Below are 13215 nucleotides of genomic sequence, written 5' to 3' on the forward strand. Positions count from 1 at the left end.
TGAACATCAGCCAATCTTAACGCTGCCTGCGCTGTACACATCAGTGCATCTTGGGAGCAGTGCAGTGGTTTATGGGGAAGCCGGCCTGATGAGAGAATGCACCCAGGGCATAACTGGGAATCACACTGCCCCAGTGCAAGAATCAAAGGGCCCCCCTTATGATCTCACTGGAACCCATACATTGATATACACTCATTGATAGGAACGCAGTAATTGGTAAACACATTTTCAATTAAAGACACGCCCTCACTGATGCACAGTGCACAGTCAGTGAGTAGGTCAGACACACACACACTCCATCTTGTGATACTGGCAGACACACACTCTCAAAGACAAACTCACTTATTTGACACACTAACACACACTCACAATTTTATTGATAGTCTTCTTTCACATTTATTTTATGCGTACCCAGGCTCTCTATTTGGAAAGATGGTGTGGGTACTCTCCCTGGGGTCTAGTGTGGGGCTGCTTGAATCTTTTTGTGCTTTCTCACTGCTCCCTAGCCTGCTGTTTAGCGATACTGGGGCCAGAGTAACGTCATATTCTGACTTCCGGCATCACAAAGTTGTGCAATATAGCAGTGAGGAAGAGCATCAGCGCTCCTTTGCATACATTGTATTTGGCAGAGTATTCGCCTGATAGCAGGTGCCAACTGTGCCTAAGCAAACAGCCGACTGCCTCCTTTGGGGCCCTTAGGTGGCCAGTCAGCCAGCTCATGGGTTTCTCTGACAGGTGGGACACAGGTATTCTGGATCCTTATACAAAAAAATAGAACTTCCAATAAAGGGAAAAATGTGGTAATGAAATAGAAACATAACATCTGAATTATTAAATCTAGTTAGGAAGATGGTGATATTGAATACAAATTAGAAGCGGCTTATTAAGTTGATGCCAACATATCCATTGTCTAAGAAGGCATTTTTAGGTGCCAATTAGATCACTGGTTTTAGTAACGGTTGCTACTAAGTAAAAGGCTGTCCATATAACAATTCTAAAGCATCACATAACTCCCTCTATATCAAGGATAAAATCTCTGGGAACTCACTGTGATACGTTAAACAGCTTTAATGGATACTGCAACATTTTGACCTTTACCCAGGTCTTTGTTCCCTCTATAAGCATAATTAAATAAACTCAGCTCACATAAATTAGCAGAATCTGCAGCTAAACTGCCTAGCTGGAACTACTAGATTACAGATACCTCAGCTGCCTCAGGGTTGGAGGCAGCCTCCTACCTCCTACAATCTCAAAAGAAAATCCATGTATACACCCTTTTAAGAATAAAACACAAATAGAAGTGCTACATCATGCTCAAAGTGCTCCGAGTGAGGAAAAAAAAAAATCATAAAAAGGCTAAATTTCTAGAGCCTTATTCTCCTTATGTCTGAGCACCCTTATTGTTACTCAGTTACAGACCTACAGATTCCGAACCAGGTTGGCCCAAAATACACTGATCAGCCATAATATGAAAACCACTGCAGGCAGGTGAAGTTAATAACATTGATTATATGGCACCTTTCAAGGGGTGGGATATATATGGCAGTAAGTGAACATTCAATTCTTGAATTTTATATACTGGAAGCAGGAAAAATGGGCAAGCAAAAAGATCTGAGAAACTTTGACAAGGGCCAAATAGGGATGGAAGAGATGGCAGCATTACACACTATACGAAGAAGGGAGGCAGACAGCTGCAGTGTTATGCTCTGGGCAATGTTTTGCTGGGAAACCTTGGGTCCTGGCTTTCATGTGGATTTTACTTTGACATGTATCACCTACCTAAAGGCAGTGGCCTCTTTCAGCAGGATAATGCACCCTGCCACACCGCAAATATTGTTCAGGAATGGTTTGAGGAACATATATTGTTCAGGAATGGTTTGAAGAACATGACAACAAGTTCAATGTGTTGCATTGGCCTCCAAATTCCATAGATCTGAATCTGATTGAGCATCTGTGTAATGTGCTGGGACACCAAATATGATCCATAGAGGCCCCACCTCACAACTTGCAGGACTCAAAGGATCTGCTACTAATGTCTTGGTGCCAGATACCTTAGGACATGTTCAGAGCTCTTGCGGAATCTGTGTGCCTCTATGTATCAGAGAATCCGAGATGGGGACCTACACAACATTAGGCAGGTGGTTTTAATGTTGTGGTTAATAAGTGTACATCTCCAGACTCAGACCACATAGAACTCATTTCAAATCCATAGTTTGGGTATGCATCCGCCCAAATCTGGAGGATTACCCAAACTGGAAGATGTTTACATTCGAAGCCATTGGCAGTCGGCTCCTAACTTTAACTTATTCCTGTCATGGACATAACATGGGCCAAGCATTTTGAATGAAAAGCAAATCATAAAATAAAACCAAAACAAAACCAAGCACAAAAAAGTTACTTTATATAAACCAGTCTCCTTCAAACAAAACTTACAAAACTTTCAGGTGATGCACGAGCCCAAAGCATCAAAGAGCATACACAATCTTTCACAGTCGGTTAGAACAACGTTTTAAATGATATATCTAAAACAATCCACACAGACTCTAAAGGTGACTTCTGCAAATAAATAATAGTAATTGAAAGGATTAAATGGAAGCCTCAATGTCAAATCAATGGGCCAAATAAAGCAACAATGACAAAGAAAAAAGAACAGCTTACTCCAAACTCAGAAATAGAATATTCCATTAGTAGAATATTCCATGTGTATTCCCAATGAGGAGTGAAGTCCATAGAGTGTACCTGATCCTGAATTTAGCCGTTATATGCACACTGGGTTTTTAATCCTCAGAGGAATTTTTCCCCATGATGTTCCAGACCCTTTTCAAGTCTATGAAAAACATTTTTAAATGAAAGAATGGAAATGTATTAGGATCATTTCAGATACATTGTCAGGTTTATGCACAAAATCAGGTTTCAGAACTAACTTTTTAGAACAACAATTTAGAACAAAAAAGCCAAGCTAAAAAAGAACAGATTAATTGGAGAATTATTCAGATTAGCCAATATTGGTCTAAATTTGCAATTTTCTTAACAACTCTTGCAATTCCTGGTTTAGTATCCCACATGGTCCAGCAACCATGTAGAATCACCTTTGTGGTTTTTTTTGCAGCACCTCCAGAGATGTGCATTCCCTTTATATTTATATATATATATATATATATATATATATATATATATATATATATATATATATATATATATATATATATATATATATATATATATATTATTACTTCTTACAAAAATCAATGCATTCATAACATCCTTAATCACATTTATTTAGAGTATACTAAAGAGGTGCATTCCTGACCCAAAAAATAATGCATATGTGGGAAAGTCCTGGCAAGCAGATAACAGAAAATGAGCCTTCTAATGCTCCGACAAGGGAGGATGTGGGCATAAAAACATGATAAAAACCAAATTCTACATAATATGCATTCATGTGTTCCTTGGTTAAATTTGAAGGTACCTGACTACAGCTACAAATAATGTAGTCAAAACCACCAGACCACAGACCAATTAGTTATGAGTCTATCAGGCAAAACTTAAAAACGTATTTGTAAATCCCAGACAAACTGTTTTCATCAAACTAATTTCCTTTTTTGTAATACTTGCAATTCCAATATAATTTGTTAATCCTAAATTTGTCAGAGAAAAGTAAAAAGCAACTAGCAATTATAATTATTTATCTGCTCGACAGTCTTAATATTTAAATATATCTCTTTAAAATAAAAAAAATAAAAAGATACATACATCATAAGAAATGTAAGCACATTCATGCTTGGGGGAAAAAAAATAGGATATTTGTGATTTATTTTTCCACTCTAGCACACTGATATGCTTAAGGAATTTAACGCATGCCCATCTTGCCCCAATTCATAAAAATGCCAACTTTGATAGAAATCGCCAGTTTTGTGAATTGATTTGGGCCAATTTATGAATGTCCCTGGCAGTCAAGCATGAGGCTTCCTGGCTCACCACTCTTGAACAATAATACGGGTGAAGTGAAGAAGTCTTTCATATACCGTAAGAAACATTATATTGGGGTGATTGGTGCATTTGCAGCACTTATAACACATGCGCCAATTTTTGCTGGACAGGAAGGGAATACAGTCATCACTGACATTCTGCCAGGGGCAGAGCAGTGGCAAGAGAGGGCTCACCACTGGAAAAATAGGTAAGGAAGCACTTTTTTTTTTTTCTTTGGGAGAGAGGGGGAAGTAGCATTAACAATAAAAACACTTTCAGTGCAGCTCTGTTCCAGCTCTGGGAGGTCATGACTAGTAATTATATTCTGGCCAATCAAATGCTTCTCTTTGAAAAGCCAGACTAGAGGAAGTCTCTAAAAAGAGACACTAATAGATCCCAAATTCTGAGCCTAGACAGAGGCCCCTGTAGAGGGTGAACTGTCCCCTAAGTACCTCGGAACAGTGGATAAACCACTGGTGCCTACTAGAACCCAAGTCCCTACCTGTCTAAAGAACTTAAATCAATCAATTAAATTAAATTAATCCATAAGTGCTACCAAAAAAGTGCAGAGATAAATAAATCAATAAACAAGAACTAGCTCGACGCGCGTTTCGCCGTTTCAGCATGCCGTCGTCAGGAGCAATGAACTGTTAGTGTTCCCAGTGGCTGTTTAAATACCTTTTATGTGTAATGATAACTGTTGCCAGCTGTGTGTAGTCACATGGGCTGCCGCACGAGTCTGTCCGTTATTGGTCGAGCTACTCTCTGAGCTCCACCTACCCGCTGGCCGCGTCATCTGACGTGGTCCCTGTGCAGACCGGGAGGTGATGCTGGGAGTAGGGGGTGTGTGTGATCCGTCCTGACGTCTCTAACCGCGCCCCTTGTCAGCCGCGTCATATTACGCGGTATCTGACGTGGGCGGTGAGGCGTGCTGTAGGAGGTACTCACACACGAACACGGAATAGTGTCCACCCCCAGAAATGGACTTTGATCGTCAAGATGGCTAAAAAGAACTATACTTGATGTATAGTGCTCAAATACCATTAAGGGACATGATAGTCAGTAGTGATGAGTGTACTTTCAACAGTTTGTGCATCTGAAGGATTTAATGTCATACAGCCTATGGTGGAACCATAGGTAGTGTAATGTCAGTCATATGTTACCTGATTTAAAAGGTATAGTCTTACATAAAAGGCATGACAAAACATGAAAAAAATATATATGTATATAAATATGAATAAATGTGCAAATAGTGGTGTATTTATTTACAGTGTAATGTATCCAAATCATAGGTATGGTAAAGGCGTCCCTATAATTCATTAACATCCTAAATGAGAGAATACAGAAAAACTAGACACTTTTAAAGAAAAGTTGAAAAGGAGAAGCCCTCATTTAAGCCTGTGGGAGCTAAGGTTTTGAGTCTGTAAATCCAGTAGGATTCACGCTGTCTCAATTTTTTGTCCCAATCTCCCCTCCGTGCGGTTTGTGGAATATATTCTATCCCTATGAATTTCAGTTTGTCAGCGGAATTCTGATGGTGAATTTTGAGATGGCGTGAAATTCACATGCACTGCAGTGTCCACACTCTTATGTTCCCTTTGGTAAGTAATTTTTGCCTCCTCTTTTTAAGGGGGCTAGGTGGCTGTGTACCAGAGTGTCGCGTAGGTTCTTTCCTCTCTGTGCTATCACGGAGGGGAATGTGGTAACTACCTGTTTGACATCTGGATCAGATGTCAGAATTGGCCAGTATCGTTTTAAGGTCCCCATCATGAAATCCCAACCCGCATCAAATGTGGCAATGCGACAAATTAATTTTTCGTCTTGTTTCTGTGTCGTATCATAAGTGAGGAGAGATTCACGTTTGGTACTGATTGCTCTGGTATAAGCTCTCCGTAAGACCCTGTTGGGATAGCCCTTATCCTTAAAGGCACGTCTCAGTTCCCAGGCTTTAATTTTGAAGTCGTCCAGGGAAGAGCAGTCGCGTCTTAATCTTAAGTACTGTCCTATTGGTATGCCAGCTTTTAAAGGATGAGGGTGATGGCTATGCCAATTCAAAAGGCTATTCGTAGCCGTTTGTTTCTTGAAGAGGGTTGTTGAAACACCTCCTCCCGGCTGGATAGTTATTGTTATATCCAAGAAATTAAGTTGTTTACCACCCATCTCACTGGTAAATCTTAGATTAAGATCATTTATATTGAGAAGGTTTACGAAAGATTCAAAATCTTTTTCATTGCTGGTCCAGATGATCAGTACATCATCAATGTACCGTTTCCAATAAAAGATCATCGCCATAAAATAGCTCAAGTGGGGGGCTGATCTAATATGGTTTTCCCAGGTGCCCAGATAGAGGTTTGCGTAGGATGGGGCACAAGATGTCCCCATCGCACTCCCCCTGATTTGCTGGTAGATTGTGCCATTAAAGAGATAAATATTTTTGGTAAGAACTATTCTGAGTACAAAATCTTATCCAAAAATATACTCAAATTCTGGGTAAGGTTCCCACATCCTGATACAATCGGTCTACCTCACGGTTGGTCAAGGGACTTGTGGACTTTAGGTAAGCTATACAAGGTTGAGAGTATAGGTTTGTCTTACCAGCATCAAATCAAATTCATTTTTAGTGATCAGGTTGTCATTTTTAAGGATCAGGTTGTCAGGTTGTCAGGCCTGATTCAACATAGCTTTTATTTCAGTAAAGAATTGCATGGTAGTGTCATGTAGGGTTATTACAGTCAAGGAGTTCCACAAGGGTCTCCAAGCAGTCCATATCTCTAATTGTTAGTCCCAAACTAGATGCTTTTAGTGCTTTCTTGTGCATATGGTATTTGTGTAGGGCTAATTTACGGGCGAACAAGTGTAAATCCTTAGTCCAAAGGAATTTCTTAAAAGGAGGTGTGGGTACAAAGGATAAGCCTTTTGAGAGTGTTTTAAGTTGCATCAGAGACAATGTAAATGAGGATAAATTAATTATCCTTAAGTCTTGACTGGTTAACGTCGTTGTCTTCTCTGACCTCTGCCTCTCAGTGATTGTCTTGTTCTGGGACGTTGAAGTTCGACTGCCTGGCGTAGCCCTAAAAAAATCTACGCCCTTCCTTAATATACTTTTAGGTTCAGTTTGTATTGGGTTGGTGGTTAAAGGTTCACCCTCATTATTGGTGGATTCATATTCAGAAGTGCTAAAGTGATCAGAGTCAATTCTTACTCTCCTTTTTGTCTGGCGATACACTCTCCCTGTCTCAAAATCTGTAGGGTCTCTTATGAATTTGTGATGTTTTTTGATTTTGATTTGGTAGGAGAATCTATCCAGATTAGAATTTTACTTCTAGACTTTGGAATTGGGGATCATCCTGGTGGGGATCATCATATGGTGCATAACACCTAAATATGACAGCAAGATAAGATAGTTTATCTTATCTTGCGGTCATATTTAGGCGTTATAGTTTATCTTATCTTGCTGTCATATTTAGGTGTTATAGTTTATCTTATCTTGCTGTCATATTTAGGTGTTATAGTTTCTTATCTTGCTGTCATATTTAGGTGTTATAGTTTATCTTATCTTGCTGTCATATTTAGGTGTTATGCACCATATTTAGCCCTACACACATCCTACTAAAAGAGAGAACATTATTCTAAGGATCAGAAATAGTCCGGTCGAATCAATGGCTGGTTTCCTCACAAACAAAATAGACCACAATGGTGCCTAGATGCTGATACTATATTTTCTACTAGTTCTTCGTTACAAACTCTCCCTCCTGTTGATATACAAAGTGGTTTCAACAAATTAACTAAAATCTTCAAACAGCAAATTAAAACTAGCTGGGAAATTTCCACCCTTGAGACATATATATCTAAAAAGATTATCCCAAGGGGGCTTAGGGTTCTGGTTCCACCCTCTAGAAATATCGAAATAGAAGGATTCACACAAGAATGGGAGAATGCAGCAGCAAACTGCTCCTCCACTTTTATGTCTATAGTATGTAAATATGAGACTATACATCTTACAAACATTCAAAAAAACCTAGATACAGAGATTGAAAACATCCAAAAGTTTAGGGATGATCCCCAATTCCAAAGTCTAGAAGTAAAATTAAAGACTAATCTGGATAGATTCTCCTATCAAATCAAAATCAAAAAACATCACAAATTCATAAGAGACACTACAGATTTTGAGACAGGGAGAGTGTATCGCCAGACAAAAAGGAGAGTAAGAATTGACTTTGATCACTTTAGCACTTCTGAATATGAATCCACCGATAATGAGCGTGAACCTTTAACCACCAACCCAATACAAACTGAACCTAAAAGTATATTAAGGAAGGGCGTAGATTTTTTTAGGGCTACGCCAGACAGACGAACTTCAACGTCCCAGAACAAGACAATCACTGAGAGGCAGAGGTCAGAGAAGACAACGACGTTAACCAGTCAAGACTTAAGGATAATTAATTTATCCTCATTTACATTGTCTCCGATACAACTTAAAACACTCTCAAAAGGCTTATCCTTTGTACCCACACCTCCTTTTAATAAATTCCTTTGGACTAAGGATTTACACTTGTTCGCCCGTAAATTAGCCCTACACAAATACCATATGCACAAGAAAGCACTAAAAGCATCTAGTTTGGGACTAACAATTAGAGATATGGACTGCTTGGAGACCCTTGTGGAACTCCTTGACTGTAATAACCCTTGTGTCACTAATATCCCAACTACTCAACTTGCACCAAAGAGTCGCTTCACACCACACCTGAAAGAATACAAGAACATTGCAGTCTTCCTGAATATGGTCTGTAAGGAAATCGAAAAAGTAGAACTAAGGACTATGAACATAGAATCCAATGGCAACCTTACCAGAACAGAAAAATTAGCATTAGAAGAATTAAAAGCGAATGATCAGCTAGTGATCAAACCATCTGATAAAGGCGGTAATGTGGTCCTTATGGATCATCCCAACTGGTGGTACAAAAATTACTAAGTGATAAGGAGACTTATCAAGCACTCAAACATGACCCTACCATGCAATTCTTTACTGAAATAAAAGCTATGTTGAATCAGGCCTTATCTGACAACCTGATCACTAAAAATGAATTTGATTTCATGCTGGTAAGACAACCTATACTCTCAACCTTTTATAGCTTACCTAAAGTCCACAAGTCCCTTGACCAACCGTCAGGTAGACCGATTGTATCAGGATGTGGGAACCTTACCCAGAATTTGAGTATATTTTTGGATAAGATTTTGTCCTCAGAATAGTTCTTACCAAAAATATTTCTCTCTTTAATGGCACAATCTACCAGCAAATCAGGGGGAGTGCGATGGGGACATCTTGTGCCCCATCCTACGCAAACCTCTATCTGGGCACCTGGGAAAACCATATTAGATCAGCCCCCCACTTGAGCTATTTTATGGCGATGATCTTTTATTGGAAACGGTACATTGATGATGTACTGATCATCTGGACCAGCAATGAAAAAGATTTTGAATCTTTCGTAAACCTTCTCAATATAAATGATCTTAATCTAAGATTTACCAGTGAGATGGGTGGTAAACAACTTAATTTCTTGGATATAACAATAACTATCCAGCCGGGAGGAGGTGTTTCAACAACCCTCTTCAAGAAACAAACGGCTACGAATAGCCTTTTGAATTGGCATAGCCATCACCCTCATCCTTTAAAAGCTGGCATACCAATAGGACAGTACTTAAGATTAAGACGCGACTGCTCTTCCCTGGACGACTTCAAAATTAAAGCCTGGGAACTGAGACGTGCCTTTAAGGATAAGGGCTATCCCAACAGGGTCTTACGGAGAGCTTATACCAGAGCAATCAGTACCAAAAGTGAATCTCTCCTCACTTATGATACGACACAGAAACAAGACGAAAAATTAATTTGTCGCATTGCCACATTTGATGCGGGTTGGGATTTCATGATGGGGACCTTAAAACGATACTGGCCAATTCTGACATCTGATCCAGATGTCAAACAGGTAGTTACCACATTCCCCTCCGTGACAGCACGGAGAGGAAAGAACCTACGCGACACTCTGGTACACAGCCACCTAGCTTCCTTAAAAAGAGGAGGCAAAAATTACTTACCAAAGGGAACATACAAGTGTGGACACTGCAGTGCATGTGAATTCATAGACCAGAAACTAAAGGAATTCGCTGACAGTGAGAATAGGGAGTCTTTTCCGATACATTCTTTCTTTAACTGCAGGACAGAGGGTGTCATCTATCTACTTACCTGCTCATGTGGCCAAAAATACATTGGAAAAACTTTTAGACCTTTTAAACTAAGGATAAGAGAACACGTCAATTCGGTCAGAAGACCTCTGGAGACTCCAATTTCACGCCATCTCAAAATTTACCATCAGAATTCCGCTGACAAACTGAAATTCATAGGGATAGAATATATTCCACAAACCGCACGGAGGGGAGATTGGGACAAAAAATTGAAACAGCGTGAATCCTACTGGATTTACAGACTCAAAACCTTAGCTCCCACAGGCTTAAATGAGGGCTTCTCCTTTTCAACTTTTCTTTAAAAGTGTCTAGTTTTTCTGTATTCTCTCATTTAGGATGTTAATGAATTATAGGGACGCCTTTACCATTCCTATGATTTGGATACATTACACTGTAAATAAATACACCACTATTTGCACATTTATTCATATTTATATACATATATATTTTTTCATGTTTTGTCATGCCTTTTATGTAAGACTATACCTTTAAATCAGGTAAGATATGACTGACATTACACTACTTATGGTTCCACCATGGGCTGTATGACATTAAATCCTTCAGATGCACAAACTGTTGAAAGTACACTCATCACTACTGACTATCATGTCCCTTAATGGTATTTGAGCACTATACATCAAGTATAGTTCTTTTTAGCCATCTTGACGATCAAAGTCCATTTCTGGGGTCGGACACTATTCCGTGTTCGTGTGTGAGTACCTCCTACAGCACGCCTCACCGCCCACGTCAGATACCGCGTAATATGACGCGGCTGACAAGGGGCACGGTTAGAGACGTCAGGACGGATCACACACACCCCCTACTCCCAGCATCACCTCCCGGTCTGCACAGGAACCACGTCAGATGACGCGGCCAGCGAGACGGACTCGTGCGGCAGCCCATGTGACTACACACAGCTGGCAACAGTTATCATTACACATAAAAGGTATTTAAACAGCCACTGGGAACACTAACAGTTCATTGCTCCTGACGACGGCATGCTGAAACGGCGAAACGCGCGTCGAGCTAGTTCTTGTTTATTGATTTATTTATCTCTGCACTTTTTTGGTAGCACTTATGGATTAATTTAATTTAATTGATTGATTTAAGTTCTTTAGACAGGTAGGGACTTGGGTTCTAGTAGGCACCAGTGGTTTATCCACTGTGCCGAGGTACTTAGGGGACAGTTCACCCTCTACAGGGGCCTCTGTCTAGGCTCAGAATTTGGGATCTATTAGTGTCTCTTTTTAGAGACTTCCTCTAGTCTGGCTTTATCAAGTTCTCTCATAACTACTTTGAACCACCCATTGTGTCATTTGTATCTGGGGGGATTCTTTTTACCTTTAAATTAGGATACTACCCAGCTGGCTTCACTTATAGTGAGCATCTGTTTTTGTAGATATTCCCTCTGACTGGCTTATCACTACCCTCTTGTCTACCTATTATATTACCTATTGTTTTCCCTTAGGATTATTAAAGGTAGGGACTTCCCTTTACAACATTCCTCTCTATATGGGCTTCCTCTAGCCCTTCCTTTCTTTTCCTTTTCTATAATATTTGAGGGTTATTCCCTATTCTGGGAGAGTAATCTCTAGGGCTCTTGGCACTTATTCATTGGTCATCTTTCTGACCTCTGAATCAGAGCCATTACTATCTTATCTTGCTGTCTTATAGAAATAGATAAAGACCTGAAGGGATGTCTGCCTTATATAAAAAAAATAGTAGTAGAAGCCTAAGATCCCACAGAGGAACATAGTTCAAAGCAAAGTGTACATGCCAGTATGCAGTTGTAAAGGGAACAAGTCTCTCTGGCTCAATAGTTTTGAGAGTCAGTATGCCCTATAGCTCTAATGTCTCAATTAGCCAAAGCTATCTAATGCTGGTCCTAGATCTTACTAGGAAATATTGGAACAGGTCCCAAGCCCTTCCTAGCTAACATAGAAAAAATTATACAAATTTCCCCATCAAAACTCGAACACCCCAAATAAAGTGCTAAGAAATAAACAGTGAAGTGGTTTAAAAAAATCATCTTATGCCTAACGCGTTTCGGCGCTCAAACTAGCGCCTTTCTCAAAGGCTATCAACGAGGAAACTCACCTGCACGCGTCTTTATACCCCATAAACTGTTATCTAGAGCCAATCCGATCGTGGGTAGGGGGCGTTTACATTGCACGCCCCCATCCGATTTGATTGGAAAGTGCCTACTGTCCATCATCCGCCAGACGGCCTATCAGTAGAGAATGGGCGGGGCTTAATGCCGAGACCGCAAAGACAGTGTTTATTATATTGCTCTCGGCAAATTCACACTGTCAATGCGTCCTAATACAGTATGTACAACCAGAAGGTATTGAGGACAAAAGAGCTTATAGTAAATACTTTTATAGAAAAAAATAAAAAAGGTGAAGGGACACTATGTTAAGTCCTAAATCACCTAAGCAATTGTTTTAGGGGTTTGGAGTGTTCCTCTGGAAAGTTTAGGTAGCAGCAATGCTAAATACAGGCAAATTGACTCCCGACCACAAGACTATCTTAGATCCATCAAAAGTCCAGTTCCAACCATCTTTAACCCTAACAAGTGTAATGATTACTCTGTAGTCTTAAAGGGATACTCCAGGCACCCAGACCACTGCTGCCCCCACTGGTGCCAACTCCCACTACCCTTAACCCTGCAAGTGTAATTATTGCAGTTTTTATAAACTGCAATATTTACCTTGCAGGGTTAAATCCTTTTCTAGTGGCTGTCTATCAGACAGCCAGTAGAGGGACTTCTGTGTTCTCAGAACACGAAAAGTGTTTTAAGCAACGCTGGACGTCCTCACGCTATGTGAGGACCTCGAGCGTCGCCGAAATCCCCATAGGAAAGCATTTAATAATGCTTTCCTACGGGGAGGTCTAATGCGCGTGTGCGGCCATTGCCGCACATGCTCATTAGGTCTCTCCGCCGGCTGATGTTGGCGGGGGAAGAGAGTAGGCAGAGCCTGACCAGCGCCGAGGGACATCAGCGCT

The sequence above is a fragment of the Pelobates fuscus genome, chromosome 6, assembly GCF_036172605.1.
Source record: "Pelobates fuscus isolate aPelFus1 chromosome 6, aPelFus1.pri, whole genome shotgun sequence".
Taxonomy (NCBI): domain Eukaryota; kingdom Metazoa; phylum Chordata; class Amphibia; order Anura; family Pelobatidae; genus Pelobates; species Pelobates fuscus.